Source organism: Castor canadensis, chromosome 10, assembly GCF_047511655.1.
Source record: "Castor canadensis chromosome 10, mCasCan1.hap1v2, whole genome shotgun sequence".
Classification (NCBI taxonomy): Eukaryota; Metazoa; Chordata; class Mammalia; order Rodentia; family Castoridae; genus Castor; species Castor canadensis.
In genome coordinates, this window is record NC_133395.1 from 12,051,450 (window position 1) to 12,073,259 (window position 21,810).

A 21,810-nucleotide genomic window follows, 5' to 3' on the forward strand; every position below is an offset into this window, starting at 1 on the left:
AAATCTCACAAAGAGCTACCTGGCCGTAGACTGTGGGTGGAAGTCTGGATCTTAGTTTCTTTCCTTCACTCCATCTATAAACCTTCCTAAGTGAAAGGGAAGAAAAAGCAAACACTAAATTTTGTGCAAGAGATGACACAGGTAGTCATTTGAGTCAGATCTTTAAAAAGAATCTACTACTAAAGGAAAACCAGAAACAAAGTTTTCTTAATTTCAAGCCTTTTTTTTTTTTTTTTTTTAATTTCAAGCATCTTAAAGGCAAATTAGTTCTATGACCACACTGGAGTGCATACCAACACACACAGGAGCTAACAGGCTGACACACAGCAGGTGACAGGTGCTAAGAGTATTAGGCCAGGATTCTTCAAACAAGAAAGTAGATACCTATGGTAGTTTACAAAGGAATATCATATTCTGTTATCTGTTAAATTTTCCATCTTCTCCCTCTACCTTATCCCAAATGTATAAAAATGATTGTATCTAGTCATCAGTAGCCTAATAAAAAGTAAACTCTAGACAAGCACATAATCCTAACTACTTGGGAGGCAGAGATTGGTAAGATCATGGTTTGAGGCTAGCCTGGCAAAAAGTTAGTGAGATCCTTTCTCAACCAATAAAAAAGTGGGGCATGGTAGCATACTCCAGTACCTCAAAAAAAAAAAAGGTAAACTCTAAACCTAACTCCAAGTAATGTTTTTAAGTGTGCAGTCCTGTCAAACTCAAGTTATCAGTTCTTCTTGTAGAGGCTCATGCTGCCATTCCATTCATCAGGCCACATGTGACCTTAGGCACTTTCCCATTGTCTTGGATTGTTAGTTAGTTTTATTTTAACTTCTGCCATATTCCCCTCACCTGCAAGTTAACCTGGCACACAAGGGCAGTGCTGGGTAGTTTTTGCATTCTGCTATAAACAAAGAAGGTGATATTTCATTATCTGAAAATCACAGTTGTATAAGTATTTTCTATGTGAATCAGGTCATATATTAGCAAGTTAAATAACAACCGGGAGCTAGAAAAATGCACCTGGGAAAGCAGATAGTTATTATGGCAGCGAGCCATTTTTTTTTTCTTTTATGATCTCATTTTTATCTCTAAAAGGATCATATGGTTAATTTTTAAATTAACCTATTATTTTAAATTAAGCTATGCATCTTAAATTCATTAAATGCATTGATTATTCAGTGAAAACGAATAATAAATGGTAGAGTTAGAAATGGCATCAGGTATGTTCAAAGAACTGAAAACTTTACAAAATGGTCCACATGTTATGTAATGCCTACATTTCCACAATTCTGTGAACAGGATGAGCAGACAGGATATTATCCGCACTAAGTCCAGAAAAGGCAGCAGCAGAGATGTAGTCCTTACTCAGTATCCTGTCACAAAGAAGACAGAACTGAACTGTGTGGACCTGGAAAAGGCACAACATGGCTTAACTGTGTCATTTTATGGCAGCAGACTATATAATCCTTAAATAGGAAAAATAACTCAATAATAGGTAGATCATAAATTTGGCTAGGCTGTGAGCCCCATGACAAAGAAGACTTTGTATGTACACAGAACCTGTCACAGTGCCTGGCCCATAGAAAGTTGTCAAATACGCATTTAACTAAATAGCAATTTTATGCTATTGATAATATTTCTTACTGAAATGTCTATAGTTCTTATTTTCTCAATAAAATGAAAAGAAATGCCACAAATACCAAAGAGCCTGTATAACTGAAGATAATTATATAAATGTGTGCCATAGAAGACCCTGCAACTTAAACTAGACATACAAAAAAACGGAGCTAATTAAGCAGCAAGTCAGTCACAAACTAGATACAGAAATATGTTCTGCTTGGAAATAACTTCATATTTCAAGAGACAAGGGCAGTGGCTCCTAACAAACAATAAAAGGTAGCAAACAATTTTTAAAAGGGAAAGTGCTGATTAGCCCTTAAAATGTCATATTTTAGTCATTTTTAGCCCAGTAGATCATGTTATTCTCTGCAAAGCTAAAAACATTTGTTCATTGACTATTCAGGTGAAAAATGAGAAATGAAAAACACATGAATTAGAATTGACATGGGACAACAAGGCCTGTTCTTTAGAAACACATCAGAACTGCAGCCGATGGAAGTTTTTCCTACACTTAGAAAAGCCACTGGCTTACAAGAAGCCCCACATTTCTATTAATTTAAAACCTTAAGAAGCTAAGAAAGAACATTATTGATCACTTGCTACATGCTACTTTCCAAGCACTGTGCAGACATTACCTTAATTAGTACCTAAGCAGTTGATAAGCTTCCTATCCCCAATGTGCTCATGAGGAAATCAGACACCAAGGCCACATGGTAGGGTGGAGCAGGGACTAAACCCAACTTTTTGACTTAGTGAGGCAGACAGGCAGTTCATGCCTCCACCTAGAAAACGTGCTCACCAAAAAGTGGCTACAGTTCCCTCAGCGTGCCTGGGCCCAGGACCACTTCCTGTGGCCTCCTGTGCCTTGACACTGTATTCACTGCCACATGTGAACTTCAATCTACTTCCCCACATGGCTCCCTAATTTCTCGCAAACACCACCTTCATTCACTCTGCCACCCATACCTTATTATCCTCCTCTCATCCATGGGGGTCAGACGGTGAAGAAATCCTTGCTTGGATTTTCAAATCTTGAATTCTCTCTTGCTCATCTTCTGTTTGTTCCATACTATTGTTCTAGCCTAGACACTGGCCATTGCACACCTAAATTACTACCACCTCTCTCTGGACCCCTCAACTAGAGCAGCCTTTTTTTAGGATGCCATCCAGGAAGTCACAAGATCACACTAATAAGAACAATCGTAATACTTGCTAACAATTACATAGCATAGCACTCTAAGCACTTTACATATGTAAGCTCATTTAAGCTTCATAAAGTTCTGTGAGACTTTGTATGTGTGTGTGTGTGTGTGTGTATTGCTGGGGCTGGGACCCAGATCCTCATGAATGGTAGGCAAGTACTCTACCACTGAGCTATATCCGTAGCCCTGAGACTACCTTATTTACTATCGCAGTTTTATCTACTACAAAACCTACCCAAGGAAGGGTGAATGAGTAACTTGTCCACAGTAACAGTAGCTGGGGAGACAGGCTCTGGACTCTAGTGGTCCTGCCCCAGTCCACACTCTTAATCACCACATTTTCTGTCTTAAATAAGTAGAATTTCATGTCCCTCGCAGCATTTGAGAGACATTCATTGCTCACCACACAGTCTTGCATTCTCTGGGGGACATGTAACTAGTCTGGCCAATGAGCTGGGGAGAAAAGTGGTGAAGCATAAGAGAGCAATGAGGGATAATCCTTTCAGCTCTTCTCTATCGCCGCAGCAGGCAGTGATACTCTACAGATGGTGAGAGTTTTGTCAGCCTGGGTCCCTGAATGAGCGCCCACCTCCAGGCTCCACCTGTCTGTATTGTATATCCACATAACACAAACAAGAAACACACTTAAGCATTAACCTAATGGCTCAGGCCCTGTGGCTCCGGGCCATCCTGAGCCACAAATATCCAGGGCACATTTGTGGCTGCAACATAACCTAGCCTATTCTGATTAATACAATTTAACCTACTTGAACTGAAAAAAAAAATTCAGAAATATAAAAAAGAAAAATGCAGATGCTACTCAGTTCTTTTGGAGAACAAACATAATCTTCCCTCAATCCCACTTCCACTGGGTCATTTCATGTTCAAGGACTGAGAACAGTTCCCAAGGCTTACCACATCAAGTCCAAATTCCTCTCCCACTTTTTCCAGTCTCTCCAACCTAATGTCCCTCCATTGTCCACTGCAAAACTTCTGAGTCAGTCTGGTTACTTTTGTCTCTGTCCACTGATTGGATTATTCTACTGCTTCCACTTACTGTTTATACTTATATCCAAATCATTTGTACTTACATCCAAAATTGTACCTCCTCCTTTAATTATTCTTGGATGACACAAAACCACTTATTTCCCTTTCTTGAACTTATTTGGCTTTTACAGTCTATGCCACATAGTTTGAACTTGGACATGTATTACCTTACAACAAAGGAAGAAAGTACTACTCTAGCCTGGATCTGAGGCCTAGATCTAGCTGGATGCTAATTATCTCCAACCCAGGCTTTGAACCTTTCTAGATCTCAGTGTTCTTATCAGTGAAAAAGTGATAGATAGTATTGAAGCCTACATGTAAGCCCTGTAGCCTATGATCTATTATTTTATTCTCATATCCCTCAACTAAAACATAAACTTCACTGAGGTAGACATTGACTTCTACTGCTTTCTATTCTGGATAGTTCTGAGTACAGCCCCTTGACTACAGACAATGCTCAAAAGACATGTAGATAAGAAGTCATCATATATTAGCTATATGCTTTGCATTAGTAAAGCCTGGAATATGAGGTCTGTATTATTGCATTTTGTTAGGCAGCAATAGATAACTTTCACATACTTTGTAAGTAAAAACTAACAACATAAAATATATTAAATTGGGAACTAGAATGACATTTAAATCAGTCAGGGTTTCTTTACATTTTTCTGACAGTTATTGAGGAACACTACTAGCTTTTCTGCTTCCTTCTACAGATGAAAAAGCAACATATGATGGCTTATATTTATTTATCTCTGATATGCATATTCAAACCTGGAGAAATCTCTGCAATACAACAAATGTTAGGAAGAAGAAACTATGTAAGAGCATCACACACAGAAAATACAAAACATGATTTAGTTGTTTCAGTAGCTTATCTTCCTCAATAATTTTAAAGGCCTTCTCTTTCTCTTACTGGCACACTTACTGTGTTGCTTCTCCTGGCTAATAATACTTTTTCAATGGACTAGCCACTCAACCAATCTGTAAGCCAATCACAGGCAGCAGTCACACCATTTTCTGTCCCACATGGGACCTCCTGAAATTCATACAAAATAAGAACTCAAGTATTTTTTGATCGGCTTTTGTCCATTTTCTCAGAGCATGAGAACATTTATTTTTGGTTTCTGTATCATTTAAGAATGACTTTTCCCATGTAAGTTTTGAGAAGAAAAGACTGTATGAGAACAAAACTGCACAGATGCTATAAAAGCTTTGAATCTTTTTCTAAAAACAGTAACATTCTGCTTGTTCTTACTGTGTGAGGGCAGCACTTCCACAATCTACTCCTTATGTCCTATACTCAAACATCTGCCTTGGTTTCCTCTTTCTTTCCTTTCCTTATTTTTTTGTTTTTTGGTTGTGTGTACATAGTGAAAACACTAGGGTTAGTGCTTATGTTAGGATTTAAAAAGATAAATGCAAATGCAAACTATATTATATATATTGGCCTATCATGTATTACAATTCAAGACAAAGTATTCACCAGTGCCATTTCATGCATGATTGCCTGTATTTTCCCTTATCAGTGGAGCAAGGGCAAGGGTCATGAAGTTGAATGTTATTGATTTTGCTTAAAGGGTAAGTATGAAGAGGAAGGTGTTAAACCCATACATCTGACACTAAGTGTCAGTCCTTATTTCTAAACTCAACAATCTTTCCAGGCTCCACCTAAAACATGGATTACAACTAGAATCTTCTCAAGCTATTTTAGGCAGAAAAAATTTAGTGCACAGAATTAGGCATTTATAAAATTATCAAAGGACTCCAAGGACAGATCCAGTGTGCTTCTAGGAATATATCCTTGGTCTGGTTATTTCTTTAAACAATAAATATTAAGTGCCTACTATATGAGCCAGACATTGTTCTAGGCACTGGATGACAACTAAAAATAACATGGACCAAGGTGATCTCAGAACCTCAGCTTATGTACTTACTGTAAGTCATTATTAAGTATTAAATACATCAATAATGTAATTTTAAGCGAGAGGAGAATTTTGGATTGTTGATTCTAGCTTTGTGATGTGTAGGACTGGTTCTTTCCAAATATTTTAAGCTGCTTTAACAATAAATTTCCTTTCTGCTGAATCATCCAGCATTCATTAGCTGAAGTAATACACTTCAACTAACAATCCAGTCCAAGTAAGCATGTCTTTTTTTCCTTCGACCTTATGTAACAGAAGTGCACAGATATTTCAGAACTCAACATACACAGAACTTATACAAAAAATTCAATCCTAAGATACATATGAACTATTTTTGTGTGTTGTATATTTTGCTATGGTTACCAAGACGCGGTTAGCATTTAAAATTTTTTTCTTAGAACACCATGATTTGAATCTAAAATCTTTCATAAGGTGCAACTTTGCAATGATAAACAAGGACAGGAAGTGAATCTTAAATATAACCAGACTTCTAGTTCCCTTTATTGTTAAATGTTCTACTTTGCTGTCACCTGAGTCTGACTTAATCAGCATTAAATGTCCAATCACCCTATCCTTATAGGTACTAATATTTTATTACTGTTTGAACAAAGCCCATTTCCTATTAGACTGGAAATTTTGACATACTCAAATATTTTAAGTCTCAACAGGAAGACAGCTGAAATAAAGGAATTGAGCAGAAATGCAACTTAAAAAGCAGAAATGAAAACAGATGTTAAACTTCTTTGAAACAAACTTTTTACTAATAGCCTCAACCAAAACTATTTCAGTCAACTACTAGAAATATTCTACCTGATTAGGTCTCAATAAGCTTTATAGGTCATGAGCTCAAGTGTGTGGGTTAATTCTTTCCAAGGTTCCACTTACCACTCCAAACCATTCATGCTATGAACTGCTACATGGACCAATTCTGCCCCCACAGGTGTCATTTGGCAATAAACATTTTTAGTGGTCATGCCTGTGGAAAGGGCTATCAGTATCTACTGGTAAGAAGTTAAGGGTGCTGCTAAACATCCTGGAATGCACAGGACAGTTCCCCACAGTCAAAATTCTGTAGCCAAAATGTCAAAAATATCACAGCTGAGACAACTCAAATATGCTACTATGCCATGGCCCTTCACATGCAAATATAAAAATCACAGATCAGGTGGCCTCATGCAACCTTCTGGTGATAGCTTACAGACAATTTTAAGTGAGTTATATTAGATCTGTTCCCTGGAAAGATGCTCTGGCCACTAACATCCTTGCAGTGTTAAAAACCAGAGTCTCCTTTCACATAAGCCGACAGTCTCCAAAGGCAAGTAAATGCACACCACTTGGATACCCAAGACACAAGACTTTAAACACTACTAATAGCTACCAGCGTGATTTTTCTTTCACCAGTTTACAGAAAACGGTGCTGAAGGTGTCTGAGCCTGCTTCCTCAAAGGTGATGAGAGTTCTCACCTCCCAGGGTTACTCTGAGAACTGGAAGTGGCACGTCACTGGGCACACACACCAAGTGCCAGCACAGGTGTTGTGTGTGTGCTCAGTGATGGCTAAAGTTTGACTCAGCACCAAGCACAAAGTTGGACCCATATGATTAGACACCCAAACACTGAACTGAATCAAAAGTTGACAACTTTTTGGTTGAGAAAGGAGATTTTTCTGAGAAAATAAAAATAAAAATGATTGGTTTATATGTTTTAGGTAGGATCCACAACAGTTCAATCCTTTAAAAATGTTACTGAACCCATGTGTGTGTGTTGCTGGTGGTTGCATGCACTCTACCACTGAACTACACCTCCAGGCCTGAGCCCAAATTTGAAATTCAATTTTTGTATTTTTTCATAAGCAACACATTTGAAAATAGGAAAAAGAGAGGAAAAGGTAAGAGAATGGAAAAAAAAAGCTTAAAGGAGTAACTTAAACAACTAACATGTGGCAGATCATAGGTATCTTTGGTATTGAAGAACACTGCTTTCATTACTCCATGCAGATGGAGCTGCAAGAGAGAATAAGATCTTGCTCTTTCAAAAGCATTGAGCTGAGACAGTGGTGAATTAGGCAAATAACTGCAATCAAGTAATAAATGTTCTTCATGTCTTACAAGCACAGAGGAAGGAGTACTTTGTTCTAAATGGAGCTGAGTTTCACAGAACAGAGATACCTCCCAGAGAAAGGATGTTGTAACCAGAATTTTCTGCATAAATGAATTCAGAGAGGTTTGAAATGACACAGGAGTGACAAGTAGTCGTGAATAATGCAATTTTGCTGGTGAATAGAATATAAGAAATGATGGAAAACAAGGCTAGAAAGGTTGATCAGAGCTCAATTTTGAGGCACCTCACTAACAAGTTAAACTTTATAAAACAGCAGGAGGAAGCCAGAGAAAGATTCTCAAAGTGTGAAGGAATAAGATAGCTCTCCTTTAGCAATAAAATTTTTGGTCAGAAAGCGCAGATAATGGCATTACGATGTCCAGGAAAACAGTTAGGAGGCGACTGCACTAGTACAAAGGCGATGAAGTAGAATCAAAAGACCAATGACTTCTTTCATTTATTTACTTGATATTGAGCTCCATCAATAGATCATGGATCTATCAAATCATGGATGGGTACTATGCATGCACCTATCCATCTAATACATGTGATGACTATGAGGGAGCCACTGTGCTAACAAAGTGCTATCAATTGAATTTTTGTGTCACCCCCAATTTCACATATTGAAATCCATTGTAATGGTAGTAAGAGGTGAGGACTTTGGGAGGTAATTGGGTCATAATGATAGAGTCCTTGTGAATGGGATTAGTGCCCTTATAAAATGGGCTCTCTGATCCCTTCTGCAATGTGAGGACACAGAGAAAAGGTCATCTTTGAACCAAAAACTGGGCATTCATGAACTACTCAATGTGTTGGTGCCTTGATTTTGAACTTATGAGCCTCCAAATGATAAGAAATAAGCTTATGTTGTTTATAAACTCAGTTTATAATAAGACTAAGACATTAAGGCATCATTAGTAAGAAACAATGACATGGTCTCCTGCTTACATAAAGTGTGTATGCTAGTGGAAGAGGCAGATCTCAAACCATTCGTCACATATTATTTAATTTCTATGGTGATAAGTGTTATGAGAAAGCAAAATGTTCTAAGAGAGCACATCACAAGAGACTGTGACCCGGTGTGAAGGTGAAAGCGACCATAGAAAGCTTCTGTAGAAGTAAACTTCAAGCTTTTCCTAAAACTGCTGAGTGGCTACTATTTACTTATGTCCCTTATTCTAAATAAAACTCCTAAGACATGCATTTTTCATTAGTCAAATTTGCTCTGTGCAATCACATTCTAGCTAAATCAGCAAGTACTATTAGGAAGGGACAAGAATTGGTGGGATGAGGGTAGGGAAGCAGATGGAGAGTGGATAAAGTGGCAAGAGGAAGGGAATGAGAAGAAGGGTGGGTGGGAGGAGGTGGAAAAAGGTGGAAACAGAAGAGAGCTCAAAATCCACAGGCCTAAGTTTATACTGAACAACTCATTAGTATAGAAAATCTAAACATTTGTTATATCAATACTCAGAAACTTGCAAACTGATTTACAGGATAAACTGTAAACTGTCCACTTCTATTGCTTTATCTTGAATTGAAGGCTCTAGGGTTTCAAAGTCCAGTGATTTGGGTTAAAATTCCAACTCTGTTGTTCCTGGGCATATTTCTTAATTTCTCTAATAATCAGTTTTCTTACCACTAAAACAGATGTAACTACACCAATTTAACAAGGTTTTTTTTTTAAGTAGAAAATAAAGGAGAGTAGGTATCTAAAATGCCTATTAGTTCGATTTGCCTAATCTACTATTCTAAATACATTAAGGTAATCATTTCAACTTTGAAGGCTTTGTGGCTCTATCTTTATTTAGATAAATATTACTTCACTTTTAAAGACATGTATCATCTTTCAACCTATGGCAATTATTTATATATTGAATATTTAGCCCAAGTTCAAAGAGAGAGACAAATAATTTAGAAAGTTAACTGTCACTTATTGCTAACTGCCCACAACACCCACTTCCCTTAAACGTATTCCAACGGTTGAAATTTGAAGTGACCACAGATGACTATAGGTGAGCTGCTGTTCTCCAATTGGTTTTCATCTAGACAGTCCAGTCTCTTAGCACTTTCAAGATAGTTAACATCACTGTTTGGTACCAACTCTGCTACTACACACAACAGTAAAAAGGATTACATAAAATAGCTATGCCTGATTCTTTAAAGAGGTCTAAATAACCACGTTAATAATTTTAACGTTTTTTGTGGTCTAATAACCACAAATAATTTTGATGACACATACTAATTTCTTAACCTCCTGAATTGCCTGTTTCCAGTCCTAGAACACCTGTTTTGTCCTATGCAAAGCAAAGAGGAAGAACTGGAAAGTTTGCATAAAGTAGGAACTGTGACAACTTACAATCTGTTCATTAAGAACAACAGGAAAGGTCCCTCTATGGTGAGATTATTACAGTTTATCCTCCTAGAAACTGGTATGTGCAGAATTAAGCACATCAAGTGCCTATATGCAGATGCTGAAACTCAGCAAGCATCTTCCTGTCCTCTTTACCACCTTCAAACCCCACCCCCACACTGCAGAGAACAGTATGTAGATACTTAAAGCACAATTGCAAACAAATATCGAATGAACCTCGAAGATATGCTCATGGCTGGTGATTGAGAATGAGAACAAATTAACTAATACACAAAAGGAAATAGGCACATGGAGTAACACAACACAGCATAGTGAGTAGCTGGGATTACAGATGTCCACCATCATCATGCCTGACCACAATTCTCAGTATTTTTAAAACACACACTTTTTAAGAAAACAATACTACTAGTGGTCTGCGCATGTGTATTTATCTCCTCTATTCTTCCCCCCAAACCTTTTAGGAATAACACTGAATGAATTTTTTCTAAAGGCATATACCCACAAAGATAAAGAAGGGCTGATAATCATAAAACTTTTTCTAAGCCAGAAAACAGAAGAACAGGGGTATCTAATGTGGCAAACAACTGAAGGAACATTCAAACTACTCAAGGGCTGCAGTACCAGGGTTTTCTGGAACCAATAAAAGGCAATCCAAACACTGAAACTCTCCCATCATTCTGCCTACTTGCTGTCTGAGGTATAAAATAAAAATGTATTTGGTCTTTGGCCTCTATTCCTACCACAGAGCTCCTAACACCTTTTGAACTTCCTGAGCAAAAGAAGTGTCCTTTCTAACTCATAACAAGCAACTTTTAAACACATCTGAATTATGTTGAAGAGGATACTTAGGGTAGAGTTACAGACAGCCTCAGATGGAGTTGGCCATCAGAAAGACCGGTGGCTCACGCCTGTAATCCTAGCTACTCAAGAGGTAGAGATAAAGAGGATCACAGTTTGAAGCCAGTCTGGGCAAATAGTTTGTGAGCCCCTATCTCAAAAATACCTAACACACACACACACACACACACACACACACACACAAAAAAAAGGGCTGGTGGAGTGGCTCAAGGTGTAGGCCCTGAGTTCAAGCCCTGGTACTGGAAAAAAAAAACCCCAAAAACCCAAGTGATTAGAGGGCTGGACCTTCCAGTCCCACTCACTAACCTATAGCAAGTGAGGTGAGAGAGCTGGAGATTGAGCTTCTCTACAAAGACTTTTGAAGGATGAGATTCAGAGGGTGTCTGGGTTGCTGAACACCTGAGGTGCTAGAGAGGGCCTGACTCATACACTCTAGCACCATACTACCTTGCCTATGCATCTCTTCCATTTGGCTGTTGTGAGTTATATCCTTGGTAACAGACCAACAAATGTAAATAAAGCACCTCCTGAATTCTGTGAACTGTTGTAGCAAATTACCAAACATGGGGTGAGAGGGTGAAAGAGTGTGTGTGTGTGTGTGTGTGTGTGTGTGTAACCCTGATTTGTAGCCAGTCAGTCAGAAGTACAGGTGGTCTGGGGCTTGCAAGTAGCATGTAAAGTGAAGGCAGTCTCACGAGACTGAGCTCTTTGCTTTGTGGGACTGATACCAACTCTAGGTAGATGGTGTCAGAACTAAACTAAATTGTTGGACACCCAGTTGGTGTCTGGAGAGCTGGCTGTTCTTAAAAAATACCCCTCACTGCTCCACCTCATTCTGGCAGAAGCCTGGTGGTTTACTACCTAGAAATGATAAACACCAAGGCTGGGATCTGAGGGACTTGCATGCACAGTTAAAGAGTCCAAATACAAAAAAATAAAATTTACACACTCAAGTGTAAGCTTCTGTACTAACTCTTGGGACTCCAGGCTTATGCCCCACAGGTATTAGATTGAAGAGTATGTTCAGGGGAGTCTGACCAACTCGTGAGATACTTACAAGTTTACAGAGCCTAACACTGTAAAACATCCCAACTTGAGGGCCCCACAATGAAGCCCAAAGTCATCCAGTCCTTGTAGAGAATTCAATCTGCTCTGTAAGGAGCCAGATCTTAGATATAAACAGATAGCCAAGACTCAGATGTATTTAAGCAAAACCCCTAACATCAAATGCAGAAAACAAGGAGAAAAAAACAAACTGCAGAGAAATGAAACTCTTGAGCAGAGCTGGGAAACTATCCTTTAATATCATGAGATTAAAAGCTATGCATTAATGAAACAAAAACATGAGGGGGGGAATGAATATTCGGGAAATTTAAGACAAGCTAGTAAAAATTAAGGATAGCCAAAATATTCTTAATAAACAATACATGAAAAGGTACTCAATCTCATTAGTTGTCAAGGAAATACAAACTAAAACTACACTAATGTGTCACTAGCAATCCACCAGAATGATCACAATAAAAAAGACTGTAACACTCTTGGTACCCTCAGGCTGGGGAAGGTTAGCCATCTTGTCATGAAGATACTCAAGCAGCTCCAGCCCTGGGGGTGAGCCATTTTGGAAGACGGACTTCATCCAATGAAGACTGAAGGTAACTGTGGTCCCTGATGACTTTCTCACTACAACATCATGAGAGACTCTGGGCCAGAATCATCCAGGAAAGCTATCCTGAAATTCCTGACCCACAGGAAAAATGGCAAAAATCTTTTAAAGTTAAGCATAAGCATACAATTTAGCTTTCAGCTCTAGATATATACCCAATAGAAATGTGTACGGGTACAAAACAAAGATATTCATAGCAATAGCATTTGTAACACCCAAATTAAAAACAATGCTATGTCCATTAGCAGTAGAACAGACAAGAGGTGGCACAGTCACACACACAATACTGAGCCAGTAACAATGAATGAACTACAGAACTATGTATGGCAAACCAAATGAAATGGGAAGTAATATTAAAAGAAAGAAGGCAGGCACAGAAGCGCCTACATTCCCATTTATATAAGGCTTAAAAAATGGACAAAACTAAACTGAGGTATTAAAAATAAATCAGGATAGACTTTTGAAAGGAAGTGGTATCTGGGAAGCAGCAAAAGTGGGACTTCCATGGTGCAAGTAATGTTCTATTCTTTGTGTGGATGGAGTTTAGAAGGGTGTCATTTTGTAAAAATTCAAGTAAGCCCTTCGCTCATGACATGTACATTCCATAATACTTTATTTCAAGATTTACAATAAACAAATAATCAAATAAGTATGCTACTTTGAAAAGAATAAACATATATATCAGTGAGACTGAACAGAGAGTGCAGAAATAGACCCACACATACACGGTACAGCAATTTTTGACCATTTCCAAGGGAATTCTATTTTAAAAGGCTATTCTTAATAAAAGATGCTAAAACAATTGGACATCATCATTCAAATGACTTTCAATGTATACTTTGGACCATATACAAGAATTCAAAATGGATCACATACCTAGATTGAAAACCAAAACTTATAAAATTTCTAAAAGCACAAAAATTTTGAAACCTTACACCAAAGATTTCTTAAGCAGTACACAATAAATATAAGCTATTTAAAATGAATAAATTTGATTACATTAAAATTTGTAACTATGTTCTTCAAAAGTCACTGTCATGAAAAGATAAGCCTACCCTGGGAAAAATATTTGTGAAATATACATCTGATAAAAAGAATAGAAAGAACTCTTAAAACTTAGTAATAAGAAAATAAGCAACCTAAATACAGGAGTGGCTAAGAGATTTGAAAGTTGCACAAAATAGTAAATAAACACATGAAAAGATGTTCAACATGTAACTGGTCATTGGGGAAAAGCAAATTAAAACAATGGATACCACCATACACCAGTAGAATGCGAAAAAACACTTTTCAAATTGACAACAAATGTGATCCTGAGGATGTGCACTAAATGGAACTCTTACACGCTGGTGATCAGAATGTAAAATGTTATAGGAACTTTGGAAAATAATTTGGCAGTTTCTTAAAAACTTAAACATGCACTCATCATGTTATGTAGGGAAAACAAAAGAATTAAGAACCAAGTGTTCAATACGATTGCCAGTGCAGCATTAAATTACAAAAATCAATAGCACTTCTCTTACTCCAGCAATAAAATACATTTAGGAAACATAAATAAATACAATGTCATTCACCGTAACAAAAACTACATGAAATCTATGAATACAACAGACCCTTAAAGAAACATGTTGAATCTAATGAGCAACAGGAATGAGTAAATAAATAAATAAATGGAGAGACATTCCATGCTTTGGATGGGAAAAAGGTATCAGCTCTCCCCAAATCAATATATAAATTCAGTGCTCTCTCAAATTTCAGCTAATTTTTTTTTAATGGTTAAGATTTTAAGGGTTTTTGTTTTTTTATTATATTCATATGTGCATACAATGTTTGGGTCATTTCTCCCCCCTTCCCCCTGCCCCTTCTCTTATCCCCCTCCCTTACCCCCCGCAACCCCTCGCTACCCGGCAGAAACTATTTTGCCCTTATCTCTAGTTTTGTTGAAGACAGAGTATAAGCAATAATAGGAAGGAACAAGGGTTTTTGCTAGTTGAGATAAGGATAGCTATATAGGGAGCTGACTCACATTGCTTTCCTGTACATGTGTGTTACCTTCTAAGTTAATTCTTCTATAATCAACCTTTTCTCTAGTTCCTGGTCCCCTTCTCCTATTGGCCTCAGTTGCTTTAAAATATCTGCTTTAGTTTCTCTGCATTGAGGGCAACAAATGCTATCTAGTTTTTTGGGTGTCTTACCTATCCTCATACCTTCTTTGTGTGTTCTCACTTTATCATGTGATCAAAGGTCAATCCCTTTGTTGTGTTTGCCCTTTATCTAATGTCCGAATATGAGGGAGAACATACAATTTTTGGTCTTTTGGGCCAGGCTAACCTCACTTAGAATGATGTTCTCCAATTCCATCCATTTACCTGCGGATGATAACATTTCGTTCTTCCTCATGGCTGCATAAAATTCCATTGTGTATAAATACCACATTTTCTTAATCCATTCGTCAGTAGTGGGCATCTTGGCTGTTTCCATAACTTGGCTATTGTGAATAGTGCTGCAATAAACATGGGTGTGCAGGTGCCTCTGGAGTAACCTGTGTCACATTCTTTTGGGTATATCCCCAAGAGTGGTATTGCTGGATCATATGGTAGATCAATGTTTAGATTTTTAAGAAGTCTCCAAATTTTTTTCCAGAGTGGTTATACTAGTTTACATTCTCACCAACAGTGTAAGAGGGTTCCTTTTTCCCCTCGCATCCTCGCCAACACTTGTTGTTAGTGGTGTTGCTAACGATGGCTATTCTAACAGGGGTGAGGTGGAATCTTAGCGTGGTTTTAATTTGCATTTCCTTTATTGCTAGGGATGGTGAGCATTTTTTCATGTGTTTTTTGGCTATTTGAATTTCTTCTTTTCTCAGCTAATTTTTTAAGATTAATTTAGCCTAAAGGTTAAGTTAATCTTGAAATCAATGAACAAAAAAGGAGTGACATTCTACCAGGTATTAAAATATCTACTTTAAAATAGTTGTTAAAATATTACAGCATAAACAGATAAATGGACCAATGGAAGAAAACACAGAGCATAGGAGACAGGCACACAAGATATAAACACACACACACGCTGCCATGAAATCAATTGCATCCATATATAGAAGCCCTAACACTGACAATGTGATAATATTTGGAGGTGAAACCTTTGGGAGGTAATTAGGTTTAGAGGAGATCATTAAGGTGGGGCCACCATGATGGGATTAGTGCCTTTAGATGAAGAACAGAGACCAGAGCTCTCAGCCACATGAGGACTCAGTGAGAAGGTGGCTATCTGCAAGCCAGGAGAAGGGCCCTCACCAGAGCCTTGACTATGCTGGCACAAGAATCTTGGGACTTACAGCCTCCAGAACTGTGAGGAAATAAAGTTCTATTGTGTAAGCCACCTGAGCTAGCAAAGATGCACACAGATCCTATGAAGCTGCATTTCTGTTCCTGGGTTTACATGCCAAAGAGAATCTAGCACAGGTCTATTAGAATCACAGATAGTGAATAAGGATAAAACACAATGGCTGTGAGTTGATCACTGCTGAAGATGGATGACATTGAAACATGAGCTTAGTTACAGTGCTATCACCATTCTGATTATACTTAGGAATTTCAGTAACAAAATCAGATAGAAACAAAGACAGAAATCAAAACATGAGCTACTTCAGTGACTCACAAGGGACTCAACCTGCCTACAAGTCTCTAGAATTGTAGGATGGAATTTTTAGGCCTACTAAGATATGGCTTAAGCCGCTCAAAGAAGGAGAGCTGTAACTCAAACATCAAAGACCTGTTTTTGTGTTGTGTGTGTGGTTTTTTTTTTTTCCTAGAGATAGCTCAACATATTCCATTCATAGTCTGGCTGAAGCAGCAAAAAAACTTTGTTTATATTAATAGCCTTGGAAAATAAAAAGTAATAGTTCCAACACCAAATTAAAATCTAAGGCCTACACTACACCTGGATGTATAGTCTAGATTTACCTCCTTTGAATGGTATGGAAGCCCTAAAGTAAGAAAATAATATGACAGTAGTCAGGACAATGAAAACTTAAGTACATCTTTAGTTAAATGAAAAGTGCCTCTATATAAACCCTCCACATGAGGGTTTATATAGCAAACAAATCCACTGAAGATGGTTCACAAAAAATTACAAAACCATCAACAAAAATTACATACCATCATGGGAGAGAATTTGGTAACCTGAGAACTGGAATTAAAAAGCAATTTGAAAACTATAAAGATGTGTGAAGTGATTAAACACTTTAAAAAAAAACAAAACCGAGAGAGAGAGAGAGAGAGAGAGAGAGAGAAAGAAACCAGCCGGACATGGTACCTCTACTCAGGAGGTGGTGAAGATAATAAGGAATGCAGTTCAAGGCAAGTCCAGGTAAAAAGTTGGCAAGCCTCCATCTCAAAAAAACAAGCTGACATGGCAGCACACACCTCTAATCCCATCTACATGGGAGGCATAGGTAGGAGGCCTCCAGGTGGCTGGGCAAAAAATGAAGCCTTTTCAAAAATCACTAAAGTATAAAAGGGCTTGGGAGTGTGGCTCAAGTGAGCATATGCCTAGCAAGCATGAGGACTTGAGCTCAAACCTCAGTACTAGAAAAATAAAATAAAATAAAATAAGAAGAAGAAGAAAGAAAGGAAGGAAGGAGGGTAAGGTAGGTGCAAGATCCTAGTGCCTAGTACCTCAGTAAGTGCTCAGTAAATAGTTTTTTAATGAAAGAGAATACAAACAGAGATAAGGAGATCAGAAGAGAGCCATCACTCTTATAAAGTGGGTAGAATTCTCTCACCAACGCATGCATACATGCTCAAACGTGCAAGGGCATGTCAGGTTATTCCTTTCCTTACTTTGCAAACTCTTCCTTCACCTACAAAGTGACTAGAATTGGCTTTTCAAGTAACAATTTACCATAATACCTTAGCACATAATTGTACTAACACACAGATAACCTAAAACATTGTTAAAAATCACTTTTACAGTTCAGCTTCCTGTTCCTTATTTTTGTCCTTCCTTAGAACTCAGGTGCATGTCCCCACCATCATACATCAACTTCTGTATAACTATATTTCTCAATACAAACTCTTGTCCCTGACTTACTTACTTTCTGGGTTTTGAGAATATCAACTTATCGTTGATACTTATACTTGCAGTTACTGATAAACATATGCAAAAGACAGATATTAATACCTACCACTTCATCTGTACCACACATTATGTGGGAAGACAAAAACTGATGTCTATAATACGAGTTTATAATATTCGTGTCCACTAAATTCCAACTGTTTTCTTATTAACATTTACACACATGAGCATTCTGATAAAAACATAGCTTGTGGCTCACAAAACATTTCAAAAGGCACAAAACATGAAACAATGTTAACTACGTTCCTTTGACAAAAATCAGGTAACAATAAGTACTTTTCCTTAAGGTTACTAGTAGGGGTAAGCAGCATGTCATCTCACCTTACACAGTATGGACCCACAAATAATCAGACCTTAAAATTATCCTTAGGTTTACATTATATGAGTTGCACAACTATTATATCAACGATATTTGAAATGCTTCACCATGTAGTTTAGGAAAAAATAAAACATGTACACAATACTAGTTTTTAATTCTAACTATAGCATATTTGTTTTAGAAACAGTCACAGGGTGCCCAAACTGTTAATGCTACTTATATAAACTATAATGCCACTCTCTTATTAATTTTATCACAAAAATATTTAACCACTTAATAACATTTTAGCTCCACTTAGTAACATTTAATATTTGAACTCCATTTAATAACATTATAGAGTAGGGTTATAGCTTTTATCACATTCTGCCTAACACTGCCACCTAGTGATTTCAAGTGTGACTACAGGCAAAGCCTATTAAAATCCTGATTTGTGCTCATTTCAGAAAGGTGAAAAAATGACTCAAATTAGGAAGATTACAGAGTTAAAACTAAAATTCTGTAAGAATACTCAGTGACATGAAAAAATATTTTCTTTTATACATATGGTTTTATAAATGGCTCAAAGATGTCACCCTATCAACTCAACTTACTTAGCTATTTTTTAATGGTATCAGGGTTTTCTCATTCTATTGCTCATTATTTATAAAGATATAGAAGTACATACTTCAAACTTTAAAAATGTTTTGCTTATAGGCAAAAGAAGTCATTGATTTTTAAATCAAGCCTGTCTTTTTTTTTTTTTTTAACAGATAAGTTTATACATTGCCGGTGCATTATGTCCTCGAGCCAAGTTCTGTAGTACGACAGCAGCTGCAAAAAACTTTCAGTGAGACACTCTCCTTTTCTGGACCCTGCTCAGTCTCTCTCGTTCTCTAGGCCCACATGTGAATACCACAACTGCTAAAGAAGAAAAACACAGAATCAGTGATGCTGGGGCTTAAAGGGATTTCCCGAGCTCTTCGCTCATGTTTCGACCAATGTGTGGATTTCCTGATAACATCACTGCCCAGTGCTTTTCTTCAGTGTCAAATTCAGCATCTCCCAAGGAAAATCCCTTCATGTGGAGATAGTGAGTGCTGCAAAGCTATATCCTGTGTTATCTCCCTGTGGAGATAACTATGGGCCATAGTTTCCTACCCTCATTTTTAACTCCTCTTTTGTACAGCATCCATTTAAAGAGCTGAGGACAATTCTCCAGTCCCAGTTTCTCTGCTCCAGGATGACCATGACTGTCCTTCTCCTCTACTTCTCCCCTGACAGGTATGTATTCATGTCTCATCCTTAATGACCAGGGCCAAACGTACTGCCATGTAATCCTAAATGGACAGCACACCAGAGTTAACTGGCATCCACACTATGATGCCATGTCATAAACCAAAACAAGTCTGCCCACCAAGTGTCTATGTAGCTGATTTTCAGGTCTTTTCAGTGTTACATATGTTGATGGGAGCCCATAACTCCAGCTTGTAGAACAAGCTAATGTGCTCTTCTGAGGAGACTCCTAGCAGCTTCCCGAAACCTACTGCCAACCTCCAGAGACATGGCTATCTGGTATGGTTATACTTCCAGTCTCTCCTATAAATGAGTGACCAACTTCTTGCCAATGTTTTGGGGGTATGACATCTGCAAACTCAAGGTACCTGGGAAAAGGCAACCCTTATCCTGTGTGCCCATCCTTCTTCCCTACTGGTTGAAAAGAGAAAAGTGGGACCTGCCTTAGAGGGTACATGCTGAGAAGGACAAAGTTGCCCCATGACCCAGCTCTTGATGACTTACTTCCTGTAACAGAACCTGTCTACCCATCACGGTGGGTATAACTGAGAAGCAAGCACATATACAACATGCTCTTCAAGACACTGTGTTACAGAAGTTTGCTCTCTACCATTACTAAACTATCTTCCTAGCTTTTGTAATTCTCCAATATGATGAAGAAGAACATTCTATTTCTGCATTAATCACTGATAAAAATATTAATCAGAGTAGTGCATGAAAATGAATGCTATATATAGTAAATGTTCTTTCATTTTATTACTATTGCAATAATAAAGGCAGGTGGTTTTCAGAGCGTAAGAAGATAGCACTACCAAGTAGAAGGTTCTGAAGCAAGCTGATTCTGGAATATAGCCAGGCTCTTCCTGTCCTGTCTCACCCTCCTGGAGGAAGTCAAAAGTGTGTACATCACATGGAAATACTGCTTCAGATGAAATCAGTGGGAAAGATCCTGAAATGACCCACTGATACTACTCAGGAAAATCCATCCTTATCCTATCCTCACTATGTAAGATATTTAAGGTTTAAATTCATCTTATCATCAAAAATATGACAAATGGGAAGACCTAAAACTATACCCAAAAAACTGTGGATCAAAGGACACACTCAACCAAGTAAAATGTCACCCTGTTGAATGAGAAAATATTTACAAATCACATATCTGATAAGAGTTTAATATCTAGAATATATGAAGAATCCCTATAGCCAGGTGCCAAAAGCTCACACCTGTAATCCTAGCTACTCAGGAGGCATTGTGGTTCAAAGCCAGCCTGGGAAAATAGTTCCATGAGACCCTATCTTGAAAAGAAAACCCTTCACAAAAACAGGGCTTGTATAGTGGCTCAGGCCCCAATACCACAAAAAAAAAAAAAAAAAAAGAAAAAAGAATCCCTACAACCAAACAACAAAGAAACAAACAACCCAATTAAAAAATGATCAAAGAGCCAGGAATTGGTGGTTCATGCCTGTAATCCAAGCTATTCAGTAGGCAAAGATCAGGAGGACTGTGGGTTTGAAGCCAGCATGTCTTGAAGAAAAACATCGCAACAAAGGGTTGGTGGAATGACTCAAGGTGTAGGTGCTGAGTTTAAACCCCCATACAGCAAAAAAAAAAAAGATCAAAGACTTGAATAGACATTTCTCCAGGTGTCAACAGGCATGTGAAAATGTGCTCATCATCACAAATCATTAGGGAAATGGAACTCAAAACCACCATGAAATACCACCTCACACCCGTTAGGATTACCACTATCGCAAAGAAAAAAAAAGAAACATAACAAGTGTTGGCAAGGATATACAAACTAGAGCCCTCATGCATGCTGGTGGGAATATACAATGGTGCAACTGCTATGGAAAACAATACTGTGAGTCTTCAAAAAATTAAAAATAGAATTACCACATTATCCAGTTATTTCACTTCTGAGTTTATATCAAAGAGAATTGAAAACAGAGTCCCAAAGAAGTACTTGTACACCCATGTTTACAGCATTATTCATAAAAGCAAAAGGTACAAACAACCAAGGTATTCAATGACAGAAGGATACACAAAATGTGGTGTATAGTTACAGTGAAATATTATTCATCCTTAACACGAAAGAAAATTCTGACATATGCTGTGACATGGATGAATCTAAGGACTTTATGCTAAATGAAATAAACCAGTCTCAAAAAGACAAAAACTGTATGAGTCCACTTATATGAGATATAGTAGTCAAATTTATGAAGACAGAAACTAGACCGGTGATGCCAGGGGTGAGGGAAGGGGAAGAACAGGGAATTGCTCAATGGGTGCAGAGT

General features: G+C 37.7%; 1 protein-coding gene across 2 annotated transcripts in view; it reads right to left on the reverse strand.

Moving 5' to 3' along the window:
- The window catches only part of Ubac2 (UBA domain containing 2), a 138,331-nt gene that overhangs the window by 74,200 nt on the left and 42,321 nt on the right, over window positions 1-21,810 (reverse strand). The gene's annotated exons all lie outside the window — the stretch shown is intronic.